This window comes from Natator depressus, chromosome 3 (genome assembly GCF_965152275.1).
Source record: "Natator depressus isolate rNatDep1 chromosome 3, rNatDep2.hap1, whole genome shotgun sequence".
NCBI classification, from domain to species: domain Eukaryota; kingdom Metazoa; phylum Chordata; order Testudines; family Cheloniidae; genus Natator; species Natator depressus.
In genome coordinates this window covers 143,806,844-143,821,018 of record NC_134236.1, presented here as the reverse complement: position 1 = coordinate 143,821,018, position 14,175 = coordinate 143,806,844, and the positions used below count along the sequence as shown (strand labels likewise).

The following is a 14,175-nucleotide window of genomic DNA, read 5'->3' as shown; positions in this document are numbered from 1 at the left end:
GAGCACAGAAATGGAGAATCCATAACACCCAATCCTGCTCCAACTGAAGTTAATGGTGCAAAAAAAAATGGCTATTGAAATCAGTGAGAGTAAAAGGACTCGGCTCCAAACTACCCACAATAAAAATAATTAACATCTTTGTTTTACAGCCCTTGTTTTTTTTTCAACTACAGCCATTCCATGAGTTCAAGGAGAGTAAACATCTCTAGCAAGGTATTTTTGAGCTAAAAGGGGCCCAAAGTCCAAAGAAATATTAGACAAGTTCAAATTTCAGATCAGGGTAACTTTTTAAAGACCTATGACTCCAAAACTATCTGATGGATTTTCTTCAAACTTTGCAGAAACCTTCTCTTTTGTTCAACTCTATCTCACCCCTCTATCAGCACACAGCATAGGGGCCATTCCAGGGGGAAGGGAGATAATTAGGGCATCCTTATGCACCAGAGATCCTTGGCTACCCAAACTGATCTTAGAGCTACTCTTACTAGGTCCCATACTGGCTCCTGGCCAGCCCAAGCAAATGAACGATGGTATAAATAACTTTGCCCTCCCATCGCCAGTCCTGCACCAAATGACTGCTCAAGAGAATCTAAGCCTCGGACAACACCCTTTCTCACCTCCATTTTGGATTCAAAACTTCCACCCAATTCAATGTTTTCCCTGCATATCACCTCTTCCGCTTTCTCCTTTCTCTCCCCACATTTAACTCATTTAATTAGATGAGGAGACAGTAACTATTCCTGTCTCTTCTGTCAGGTCGTCTTTTCTCATTTGTCATCATTGGGGGCCTGAGTGGCCTCTCCTTCTCAAAAGCACATATGGCAAAGTTCTGTTTTAAAATATTTCAGTAAGTAGGCCTGGATTGAGCAGCTGCACTTTTAAAAATGGCTATTATGCTATAGGTCACCTGAAGCTATTTAAAACACATTGTTGAATAAAAAATAGATTAGACTCTGGAAGACGTTCCTAGAAGATAAAACGGCCTGATGCTGAAATGGGCTGATAACCCACCATTCCCAATTAAGCAAATGGCAGCTGCAAGTGCTCAGCACCTCTAAAAATCAGGCTACGGTATTTAACTAGACCGAGTTGAAACCTTAACAATATATTCTGTGCTGGTTTAGAAAGCAGTTTCAGGTCTCATACACATCCATTATTCAGCTTGCATTGACATGTGGACACTTCTGTCTCCTCTTCTTTATGCAGCTTCTATCATCATTTAATTGTCTCTTTCTCCAGGAAGTTCTGTGGTGCCCTTTTATATTAAATTACTCCTACTTGAGAGGAGAACAGTAGAGATCCTATTATACTGTTTCTGGTTCATTAAGCCGGTAATTGCTTTGGTTTTGACGTCTGTAATCGATGCATATTTTTAAATGTACGATATGAGTAATACAATTACAGTAGAATCCCTATTTATGAAGTAATTGGAGATTGAGGTGTTCATAAAATGTAATGTCTCAAAATTACATGGTGCATAAGTTAATTTATTTGTTCACTGATAGTGTATATAATGGTAACATATACAGAGTGCCTGATTTTAATTTGAGAGAACTGCATCTCTTCTTTGACACCAAATCATAATCTTTTCACACCTAAACAGTTGCTTGAATGTTGGCTGAAGGACTGAAGTCACATTTGACAGCAAAAAAAATTAGGGCTATCAAGCGATTAAAAAATTAATTGCACTGTTAATAATAGAATACCGTTTATTTACATATTTTTCGATGTTTTCTACATTTTCAAATATATTGATTTCAGTTACAACACAGAATACAGCGCTCACATTTATTTTTGATGACAAGTATTCGCACTGTAAAAAACAGATTCATATGTCCCTTCATGCTTCAACCACCATTCCAGAGGACGTGCAACCATACTGATGATGGGTTCTGCTTGATAACGATCCATGTTCATTTTCATCAGCTGAGTCAGATGCCAGCTGCAGAAGGTTGATTTTCTTTTTCGGTGGTTCGGGTTCTGTAGTTTCCGCATTGGAGTGTTGCTCTTTTAAGAGTTCTGAAAGCATGTTCCACACCTTGTCCCTCTCAGATTTTGGAAGGCACTTCAGATTCTTAAACCTTGGTTCGAGTTCTGTAGCTATCTTTAGAAATCTCACATTGGTACCTTCTTTGCGTTTTTTGTCAAATCTGCTGTGAAAGTGTTCTTAAAACGAACAACACGTGCTGGGTCATCATCCGAGATTGCTATCATGAAATATATGGCAGAATGCGAGTAAAACAGAGCAGGAGACATACAATTCTCCCCTAAGGAGTTCAGTCACTAAGTAATTATTGCATTATTTTTTTAACATGCATTATCAACATGGAAGCATGTCCTCTGGAATGGTGGCCGAAACGTGAAGGGGCATACAAATGTTTAGCATATCTGGCCTTGCAATGCCGGCTACAAAAGTGCCATGCAAATGTCTGTTCTCATTTTCAGGTGACATTGTAAATAAGCAGAGGGAAACATTATCTCCTCTAAATGTAAACACACTTGTTTCTCTTAGCAATTGGTTGAACAAAAAGTAGGACTGAGTGGACTTATAGGCTCTGAAGTTTTATGTTGTTTTGTTTTTAAGTGCAGTTATGTAACAAAAAAACTACTTTTATAATTTGCTCTTTCATGATAAAGAGATTGCACTACAGTACTTGTATGAGGTGAATTGAAAAATACTATTTTATCATTTTTACAGTGCAAATATTTGTAATCAAAAATATTAAGTGAGCACTGCACACTTTTTATTCTGTATTGTCTAATACTTTGTATTCTGTGTTGTAATTGAAATCAATATATTTTAAAATGTAGAAAAGAAATCCAGAAATACTTAATAAATTTCAGTTGGTATTCTTGTGTAATTTTTTTGAGTTAATCATGTGAGTTAACTGCGATTAAGCGACAGTCCTAAAAAGAATACTTCAGTGGCAGAAAAAAAATGGTTCATACAACCAACTGTTCATAAGATTGATGTTCATAAAATCAGGCTCCTACGATAATATAGTTTAATAAAACCAGATAAACTGGATTAACGTGAAGGTTTAGAGTATGTGTCTGTCATTTAAGGATCCGAAATATTGTACTTATCCCAACACCAAGATTTTAAACCCTGGAAATTAAAGTTACTTTAACAAGTTTGCATTTTTCTTAAGTGTAAGAAATGCACAGCTCAGGCACCCAAACAACCTTAACTCTGCCCTGTAGTGACTCCATACAATAATCTTGAGACTATGATTAAGGCATTTTAGTGGTTGTAGCCCCAGATTAGATTAAACTGGCTTTTAAAGTCAGGCTCAATTTTTTTCATATGTTCTCTTTATGGTGTCCAGCCAGGGCTGAGTTAAGGTTGTTTGGGTCTCGTAACAGTGCATTTCCTACATTTACGTGTTTGAATTATATTTTAAGTATAACCTTAACTCTGAATTTCCTGGGTTTATAATGCTTGGTTTGGGATAATTACAACTCTCTGAGTTTTACCTTAAGTTACTGATACATACTCTCAACCTTAACACAAATTTAACAGTTTTTTGTCTGGGAATTTCCTTTAAAAGATATTAAATTCCTTATGAACTCTGAACAAGAAACCCAAAGATGTGATATTTCTACCATGAGATATAGCTTCAAAATCATTAGAAATGTTATCAACCTTCAATTATTCAGTTTTAACTCTTAAAAGTAGATTCACTGGAACACCAAAGCAGCCAGAGTGCATTGGCCAGTTAAGCTTGGTTTATTGTGGTGCAAGAGCAGCTCAAAGTTGCAGAAGAGCACTAGTGAATTTCATCCTTAACTTGAAATTGACTTTATTGATTTAAAAGGCTGAGCTTGGGAGACCAGCCCTATGTAAAGAGTGAATGGAGGCAGGGAGAGTCCAGTCCATGAGCCTGCTCTATGGGCTTTCCCTGTAACCCTAACTCAGTTGCCCCAGTAGAGTACTATGGGAAGCCTTTCATGCACACATGCACAAGTTAGCATGCAGCTTTACAGTCTGTCACAGCTCTTTAATCTACCAGTGGGAACTGTCTCTCTCATACCACTGACTCATTACAATCAATTGAATTTTTGCATGCAAATTAGCTGTCTAGGAAGCATATTAATTGACTGAATCACTTTTCTGACGGGTTCTGTTTAACAGTTGCGTCCATCACCTCTCAGGCTGGGTAGAAGTTCCCTGTATATCAGCTGTGATCACCTTCGCAGATCTGACTTATGGTCAGACCCTGCAGTGATATTCCCTACATAGGCAGTAACTGTGGTAATTCGTGACCAAACAGCTTCCTTTAAGGCAAAGTATTTAGCTATACCAAAAGCATTTAAAAGAAAACAGAGCTTAAAACTAGTAAACCAGCTTTGCTTTTCTCCATGCGTACCATTCTCTGGATCTGGTAGGTCCCAGCATTGCAAAACAAGGCTGACTACAGGAACAAGTATCTTAGAAGCTATCACCATGGCCTATTGTCTTTATAATGTGCACCCGAGTGTCCTTATCTGGAAAGCCATGATATGCTCTTCCCCCATCCCTTTGTTAAGTTAGATCAATACATGCACACAGGAAAGTCTTATAACCCCAGTATAAGGCCTTGTCTACACTGCCACTTTACAGCACTGCAACTTTCTCACTTGGGTGTGAAAAGCAGCCCCCTGAGCGCTGCAAGTTGCAGCACTGTAAAGTAGCAGTGTAGACAAGGTCTTAGTTATACAGTCTCTCTCAATAACTAGATTACATATCAGTATAGATTTTTATGTAGATTCCACTTTTGTCATGTTTTCTCATCTGAAATAAACATAAATGAAATGCAATGTGGAAGTGGTCCAGGGATAGAGCACAGGGCTGAACGTCAGAAGACCTGCATTCTGATACCAGCTGTGTATAGCTGTGTGTGATCTATGCATAAAAAAGGCTCCATAAATGCTAAATATTTAATATTCAAGTGAGGGTTCAAACTGCACCACTTTTCATCCAGACTGCTTGGATAAATCACAGATACAAATACTTTGAAAATTATTTGAAAACATTTCTTCATGAAGCACACTGTATGGGGGAAAAAAAGAAGCAAGAAAGCCAAATTCTGTTAAAATGCAAGGGAGCAACAAAGAATTCCATATTCTTCTTGCAAGAGTTGATAATAGAGAATTCAAATGTATTCAATTTAAACTGACAAAAGCTATTCCAGAGATAATAACGGGCATAGTTACCTGGTGCTCATTTACATAATGTGCAGCTTATTATCCCTACTTGAAACAATGTAAACGGAAAAACATTAGAACAAAGGAAAGCAGGGAGATGGCTGTCATTCAAACATACCTTAAATACAGACTGCAAAGACTGCTCTTTTTCACAATGCTGTAAAAGTGTTCTTTGTTCGGGTGGCAAAAAACAAAAGGCTGTGTGACTTGACTCAGACCATGTCTACACTACAAAATTAAGTTGACCTAACTTACATACAGTCACTGCATACAGTCACTGCAATAATTACATCGCTTGTTTGTATCTAGAGTTTTCTTCTTGTGTCAGCGGTACTCATCCTCACCAGGAGCACTTGTATCGACTGTACTATCAGTGCGTGACATTGTGGGATGGCTCCTGAAAGCCAGTAACAGTCAACATAAGCAACACAAAAAGAAAAGGAGTACTTGTGGCACCTTAGAGACTAACAAATTTATTTGAGCATAAGCTTTCGTGAGCTACAGCATCCGATGAAGTGAGCTTAGCTCACGAAAGCTTATGCTCAAATAAATTTGTTAGTCTCTAAGGTGCCACAAGTACTCCTTTTCCTTTTGCGAATACAGACTAACATGGCTGCTACTCTCAAACCTGTCATAAGCAACACAGTGTCTGTGCTGAGATAACATCAGACTAACTACATTGACCTTGACTCTACACTGCACGTGGAGGTGGAATTAAGTCAGCATAGCAGTGTAGTTACATTGTCAGGAAACCTCTGCTTAACTGCCATCTGTCTCTAATTGTGGAGGTTCCTAAAAATCCCTAGGCACCTAAAGTTTCAGCCTCTGAGCATGGACACAATGCCTCAGGCAGATGTCCAGATGCCTATCTCACACCTAAGCCCTACGTAGGGTGATCCTCAGAGCAGGTGAAGATCCCTTGCCTGTGTTGCCCGCAGAACCCACTCTTGTAGATGTGTGCAGAAAATGCCGAACTCCACACAAAATGACTGGGGGAAAGGAGGAGAAGATGGTAGCCTCTCTTATAATCTTTAGCCCAGGGGTTAGGCTCACCTCACTTAGGATGTGGAAAACCCCACTTCATTTCCCTCCTCTGCCTGATGAGAAGGATTTGAACAGCAGTAAATTTGACCCTCCAAATGTGGACATATCCACAATGAAGTCTTGCCTACATTGAGAATTTTTGGCAATTCTTCCACTTTTGGCCTAGTATAGGTGCAGCGTCTGTTGGGAGAATTGCAAAAAGTTCTCCATTTAGATGGAGTTCCAGTGACATAAAGGGAGGAAAGGGCAGTTGGGGAGAGTATAATAGGAATTTTTCTACCACATTAAAAATAGAACCACCACAACCTAGCACATTCAAGGAGCTCTTCTCATTCCAGGAAAACAGGTCTTGAGAACAACAGTCTGTTATGACTCCAAAAGAAACTCATTGTTGGATGACATTGACCAAAACCACCAGAGATCTAAATATTCTGTAGAGCCTAGGTTTGAAAGCTAGCTATAACTGACAAATTTTATTCAACTATTTTTGGTTGTTGTTAGGAAACTTGTAGTTAGGTCTGTAAAACTATTTTTGACAACATTAAAGTGCAAAAATCTAAAGTTCTAACTTCCTGCCCTTACCTCAAATACATAGTTTGATTAATGTAAGTTATTAAAACATTAAATCAGCACTTGCAGAATGTACCAGACTTCTGCTAGCTAGAAGATGACAAGAAAAATGATTGGGGCAAGCTCCACAGGCTTTGAGATGATGGGATCCCCTTGAATGGTAAATCTTGCCTGTATTACAGTGCTGATAGGGAGGTATTTGTCTCTTCTGACACATCAGATCTAAAAAGAACCTGGACTTGGTGTACACACCCAGAGGGGGGATTCTTAATATTTCGCTTTGGGGGACTATTTTGTGTTTAAACATTTTTTTTCAATTATAAATCTCTGTTTAACATATCTAGGACTTAAACAGCTATAAAAATAATGGTGCTTTGCTGGGGAGGAAAGACCAGCAAATTTAATCCAAAATGGGATAGATTGGATTCTCCATCTCTTGAAGTATTTAAATCAGAAGTGAGTCTTTCTAAAGGATTTGCTGTAGTTCAATGAGAAGTTATGGACTTAATGCAGGAATTACTGAGTGAAATTTCCTAACCAGTTACACATGTCAGACCACAAGATCATAATGGTCCCTTCTTCCCATAAAATCTATGTCTATGACTATACCTTTCTACAGCAGGAAATTAAAGAGGCTTTGCTCTTGAGTGACATCACCACTTGCACCACTTTGCCATTTGAAAAAGAATTAACATGCTGCAATAATTTTTTTTTAATCGGGAAAATAATATATCCTTTTTTTTTTAAAGGATTCTGCATGATAGTAAGCACTGTCAGCTTTGGGGCTGGTGGAATAGGACCCTACTCTCTCTTTTTCTCTTTCATGCCAGCCACAGTATCTCCTTTCTGATATAGGGATAGGAAATTACCTAAAAGCTTGAGTTTCAGAACAAAAGCTTGAAGTGAGGCACATATGCCCTGTCTGTATTCCCAGCTGTTGAGAAGAGAGAGGGTGCTAAGATTCTTTCTGGATTGCTCTGTCTGGATCCTGCTAGGGTACTCCATCCTTTTGTCACCCTCTGGCTAGTGGGTTCCGAGTACATTTGAAGCACCCTACCTATTCAGATACTTGAAGAAAGGAGCTGCAAGGGGGTGACATTCTTCTTTCTAGCCTCATTGCTAATCTGAAGGCTGCAATGGAAGGAGGATCTTTGCTATACAATCCTTCCTTTTCTTTTTTTAGGAGGCTCCTCTGTGCCTGCCTCTGCTGTTGCTCAGGTCATCCTAAGCAGCAACAATATGAAAGTGCCTTTGGCTATTTAAATGATATCATGACCGCGATAAAGGCTATGCATTTATTTGATTTAAATTAAAGTTTAAATTTTGCAGACATTGGTGAGGTATGTGCCCTCAGTCTAATTCAGATATGGTCAAGTCGTGTTCAGGAAGTTAACATCGAAGCATGGAAAATTAAAACTGAGTCCAACAATTGCTATCTACCAGAGGTTTCTGGAAAAGGCTTTTCTAAACAAGCCATTCCTGATGTGTTCCTAGCCCAGACACTGAATCCTTGTGCTAGTGAGTGAGATTCTAGGACTGAAAAGAAAGGAAAAGGAAAAGAAAGACAAGAGGAAGAGGAGAAAAAAAAGCAGGAAAGAAGAAATCCTCAGATGCTCTTCAGGGGTGGCCAAAGAACAGCCCCTCCCGGCCTGAGCGGTGAGCAACTTTGTAATCCTAAAGAGACTACAATTCCCGGCTTGCAATGGTCCGTGGACTACCGGAATCTGCGCTGCAGCGGATGGAGCGGTGCATGCTGGTATTTGTAGTTCTGCGCCCGTTGCGTTTGAGCCCTTGCCCCTCCCCCCCGGACCGCTTGAGCCTAGGGAAAGGTTGAGAATTTGAAAATTCCCGCGGTGACGGTGGCTGCTCTCGCGAGATCTGCCCCCCCTTCCCTTCCCGGTGGTGAGCGGGTGTGCGTCCGGGGGGGGGCCGGGTTGCTGCGCAGACACCGAGTGCGGCGGAACCGGGCAGGCCCGGGAGAGGCAGGCGCCCGCCTTAACCGCTGTGGGGAGATGCCGCCGCCCTGACCGGCACCGGGGAGAGGAGCCGCGCCGGGCAGGGGGCAGACGGCGGTGACACCCGCCCCAGCAGGTACCTGCGGGAGGTTCCGCTGCAGCCCGCCCGGCTAGGCCGGCTCCGGCTCCCCGGCGGGGCGGGCGGGGCGCCGGGCCCGGGAGGGACACGGGGCGGGGGTGGGCAGGGAGCGGCCCGGCGCAGCCGCTGCGGGCCCGGCAGGCGAGGGGGCGGGGGAGCCGGCCCCTTATGTAAGTGACCCCGGGCCGCGCCGCCGCCGCCGCCGCACATGGCGGTGTCTGGTGCCCGAGCGAGGGGCCGCAGCCTGTGCCCGGTGCAGCCCGACCGCGGGTGAGGCGGGAGGGTCGCTCGGCGCCGCCCCGCCAGCACTTGGGCCCGGGCAGAGCACATGGAGGCGCTGGTGGGTGTGTGGAGATCGCGGCAGCCCGGCCGGCCAAACGAGCTGTGCTGCTCCCTGGCAATGATGCTGCCTCGTCCCTAGCCCGTCCCCCTCCCCCGTCAGACAGTTTCTAGGGGGACATTTGGGCAGGAGACACCTTAGGTTTCAGGGAGGGGGGATGGGAAAGTTTGCACGTAAAGCGGGTGCATTTTTGATAGTTGTCGAAATGTAGTGCGTTTTTGTGAGGTTCCCGTGCATTTTTGACTCTTGTAGCTATGTGGCTACAGAGTCGGTGCAACTTTCCATTGCCTGCTGTTGGGTGCATGCTTTTTTAAAGTACTGTATGTATCAATGGGTAGGGCACAAAGTTGCGGATTATAATGATGGTAAATAGTTCCGAATTTCATTTCTGGTTTTCTTAAATCTTAGATATACCACAATAAGGTCAGAACTTCCATCAGTGGGAAAAATATTTTTAACCTTTTGTTGTCTGCTAATTTTCCTAACATCGACAGCCAGAAGGTGGTGTAAAAATGGGGCTCTGCAGCAGGGGCTAGAATCAGAATTCAATTAAGGCTGGTTGCCTGTTAGGGTGGGAATGGGATGGTTTAAGGGGAATGCCTCTCGGGATCTAGTCTTGTCCAGTCTATCAATCTTGACTAATAGTTGTTACTGCATGTGGGCAGCATTACAAGCTTCCTGCCTCCTGGGGTGGCTGGGGATACATCCCCACTCTTTCCCTCCATTATTTCTGTTTGCTTTTGTTTGTCCTGGAATCACTTCTGTACTGCCATACAGTGAAGTTTAGGTTAATCACTGCCATACTGAGTATCAGGATTGAAACTGACCAGAATCTTATTCGGTCAATCAATATGCTGGGTGTAGAACTGTAATAGGTATAGTATTGTTAAAAATGACTGTCAGGTATGGTTCTGTTGAAAGCAGTGATAGCTATTTACTGTAATAGTTTAAGATTCATTGTGTGGTGTAGACAAAAACCTGATGTAAACTTCTTTGTGGCTCTGTCAGGGTTCCTTCCCCACTCTGAACTCTAGGGTACAGGTGTGGGGACCCGCATGAAAGACCCCCTAAGCTTATTCTTACCAGCTTAGGTTAAAAACTTCCCCAAGGTACAAACTTTGCCTTGTCCTTGAACAGTATGCTGCCACCACCAAGCATTTTAAACAAAGAACAGGGAAAGAGACCAGTTGGAGACATCTTCCCTGCAAAATATCCCCCCAAGCCCTACACACCCCCTTTCCTGGAGAGGCTTGAGAATATCATCCTAACCAATTGGTTACAAAATCATCAAAGACCCAAACCCCTGGATCTTGGAACAATGGAAAAATCAGTCAGGTTCTTAAAAGAAGGATTTTATTTAAAAAGAAAAGAAAAGTAAAAATCATCTCTGTAAAATCAGGATGGAAAATACTTTACAGGGTATTCAGATTCAAAACACAGAGGATCCCCCTCTGGTCAAAACCTTAAAGTTACAGAAAACAGGAATAAACCTCCCTCTTAACACAGGGAAAATTCACATAAAACAAAAGATAAACTAATCCGCCTTGCCTGGCTTACCTATACTGGTTGCAATATTGGAGACTTGGATTAGGATGGGTTGGAGAAGATGGATTTCTGTCTGTCCTCTCTCAGTCCCAAGAGAGAATAACCACATAAACAAAGAGCACAAACAAAAGCTTCCCCTTCTCCTCCCCCCTCCCCCCCCCGCCCAAGATTTGAAAGTATCTTGTCCCCTTATTGGTCCTTTGGGTCAGGTGCCAGCCAGGTTAGTTGAGCTTTACAGGTAACGGGATGTTGCTTCTGGCCAGGAGGGATTTTATAGCACTGTATACATGCTCTTACAGAAAGGTGGTTACCCTTCCCTTTATATTTATGACAGGCTCCCCCTCACCCCCAAAAATAAGCCTATACTATAGCATGGTTATTGCCATACGCTTTTTTGGTGCAGTGCTGTTTCTGAATGTATGGTTGAAAATTATTTAAACCTTGCATCAAACTTTAATGTGTATCAAGACTAATAACTCTAATGCTTAGGTGGTAGATTAAGTTTATTGGCTGTAGCTAATGCAGAAGCTCAATGGGCTTGGAGAGGGGATGAAGAAGAGAGAGTCCTTTTTCCCATTTTCACTCCTGCTGCTGCACATAGAATTCCTGAGGCAGCAGAGTGAAACTACAAAAATCGTGGCTCATCACTCCTGCCTCCTTTGGATAACGGCAATAGTGAAATAAGCCTGATTCTTTTTGTATTCTGCCATAGACAAGCTCTCTCTTGCCAGTGGCTTTATTAGAGTGATGGTTAGTTTCTAGATTAAATATCAAGGTTCTCATTCAAAACTTCATGGGTCCTGTGCAGGGGGGCTTGTTTCTGAATACAGGTAGGGATGAGCTTACCAACTGCTACCACCAATAAATCACAAACTTACTTATTCCTTTTATGGGAAGATATGACAGAATTGCTGGCTCATTGAACATGAGCACCATTGTGCTTAAAGTTCCCTCTCTTCCTAACATCCCTCCAGGATTTATCAAATACTTCCGGGTTTAAAACAGAAAAAGCCATAGAACTGGATACCAGAGAAAAATAGTTTTGTAACAGTTTTCTTTACCTAATATAAACTGTGGAGGATGGTGTTTTCCAAAGTGAACTCGCTATCTTCTCTCATTTCCCTTTCTGCAGACTCTTCCCATTTTCCCCCAACATACTAGAGTTTTACACACACTTTTTACTGCTAGTCAGTAAACCAGATCATCTTAACCCCTCCCCGGTACTTGTTGTGTAATAACTGTTGCCTCCCTAAGTATAAAGTATTAGGTCCTGTACTCCCTGGATCAGTGTCAGCTGGGAGCTGCAATGCCTCAAATTGTTTTAACAGATTTCTTGTGTGGCTGATTGAAATGTTGACTTGGTCCAGCAGAAGTAACATTCAGCCTTCCTCATCTAGTGTGATAGATGCTGTAATGTTGAGACTTTCGGTAAATGAAGGATAGTATCTTGGATGATGTCTTTTCTACCCTGCCTCTACTCAGTCCTCCTTGCAAAAGAGCATGTTGAGGATTCCTCTTACAAAGTCCTCTGTATGCCACTGAGCCCTTCTTTGACTTGCTCTGCAGTAGGCAAACAAGACTACTTTTCTGTGAACCAGTCTTGCGGGTACTCCTTTCAGTTGAAACTGATGTAATCTTTTGTCCCAGATCTCTGGCTTTGATAGGTTCATGGCACGTTGACTTTCTCCAAAATAGCCCATGATATGCCTTGAACTGAACTATGTAGTATAGGGGGGAAATGGTTGAAGTGTGAGCTTCCAAAATTACTACTTTGGAACAGGAAAGAGCTGGAAGTTAAAGGTTTGGCTTATTCAAGTACCACTTCAAACTTCCCTGCTGGCTGCCTGTTTTTAGTAGCTAAGAACATACTACTGTCATGCTTACAGGGCTAGCTGTACCTCTACCTACTCTCTGATGTATCTGAGTGCCCCCACTCGAGTATCGGATCTCATGTATTTACCTCTCCTGGGTTGGAATTCTGCAGTTTTCCCACTTGGCCTGGGGCTACAGTACACTGTGTCTAGACCATGTGTACCCAGCAGGTCCGACTGGGTTTGAGCGCTTCTGATTCTTCCTTTTGGGAGTCTGAAACCAGGGTGAGTGTAGTGACCAGACAGTTGTCTTAAACCAAAGTATTGCTGAACCTTAATGGTAGGACAAATCATAAGAAAAAGGATTTTTAAACCAGGCTACATGCACATATCTTACCTACAGTCCTGTAATGGTGGGCCAGGCAGTTCTAGCTTCTTCACATACTTCAGAGTGTGCCTTTGTCAATCTGAACAGCTCCCCAAGAACTGCTTCCCTGTAGAGAGAGTCATTTTTAATCCAGCCAGGGTTTTGATCTGATCTGTTCCTAGTTGTTGGCCCTGCTTGTCCATACTACTTTGGTGAATTCAGCAGGTGGTGGAGTCACGGAGGCAGTGACTTTCCCTTTGTACTTTGCTGAAGGTATCTTAACCTGAACCATTCTTTTGCTTTCCCGCTTGTTTCCCAGCAGCCCTGTTGATTTACTCGGTATACTCATACACTAATGTCCCAATAGTCAATATACAGAATATACCAGGTCAATATACAGAATTCATAATTATAGAGCAGATCCATGTTCCTCACAAAACTTAGAAAACTCCCCTGCTTTTTTGGAGGAAGCCCTAGTGTAGACAAGGCGCAGGCAGCTTCTGACAATTATATGTACCACCATTTAATTAAACCTCCTGAAAAGACAGTTTAATGAAAACTGTGTTAAAAGTGGGGCCAACCGCTGGAGCCCTGTCTTCACAATTCTCATCAGTTCAGCTGAACTGGTGTTGGAATCAGCGGTAATTACTTTTAAATGTCTGCTATAGACAAAGCCATAGTGTCACAGAATAAACTCCTAGAGAAAAAACCCAGGGTTTTTGCTCTACAAATAGCACCTCCCAAAAAAACGCAGCCTTGTTCGTTTTGATTTTCAATCTGGCTCTGCAAAGTTGAGGGATTTCCTTGTGAGCCTGCTGTTTTTTGCCATTACCCATTTGGAAATGCTAAGTGCTATGTTTGGAAAGAAATGGAGCCATATTTGGAAAGCCATTAAAAGCATTCACCTTTGGAGACCCCTGTACTACTCCCTTGGATGTACTCCCTGGCCGGATTGTACCTCCTCTGCATATTATTCTCCCACTAGTAGCTTCAGTATCTTTGGGCACAGTGTGGGTCTTCCAAGGTAGTTATTTCTCTTTTTTCCTTCTAATGTAGCAGTGGTCTGTAGGCTGGTTCCTTGTTTCCAGGTGCATTTACGGCCTCCAGGCTCTTTTGCAATGAAAAACCTAGACTGGGAATGGGTGGTGGATTAGCACCATGTGACTTGCCAGCTTTCCACAGACCCTAGCTTGTGAACCATTGATTTAAGACCAGCC

The 14,175-nt window shown here is 42.3% G+C and overlaps 1 protein-coding gene across 2 annotated transcripts in view; it reads left to right on the top strand.

The window, feature by feature from the left end:
• Positions 1–8,691: 8,691 nt before the first annotated feature.
• Positions 8,692–14,175, top strand: part of AHCTF1 (AT-hook containing transcription factor 1) — an 82,349-nt gene continuing 76,865 nt past the window's right edge. For both annotated transcript variants that reach the window (XM_074948952.1, XM_074948953.1), the window contains exon 1: positions 8,692–8,892. The gene's annotated coding sequence lies outside the window, so the exon portion shown is untranslated. The remainder of the gene's footprint in view (positions 8,893–14,175) is intronic.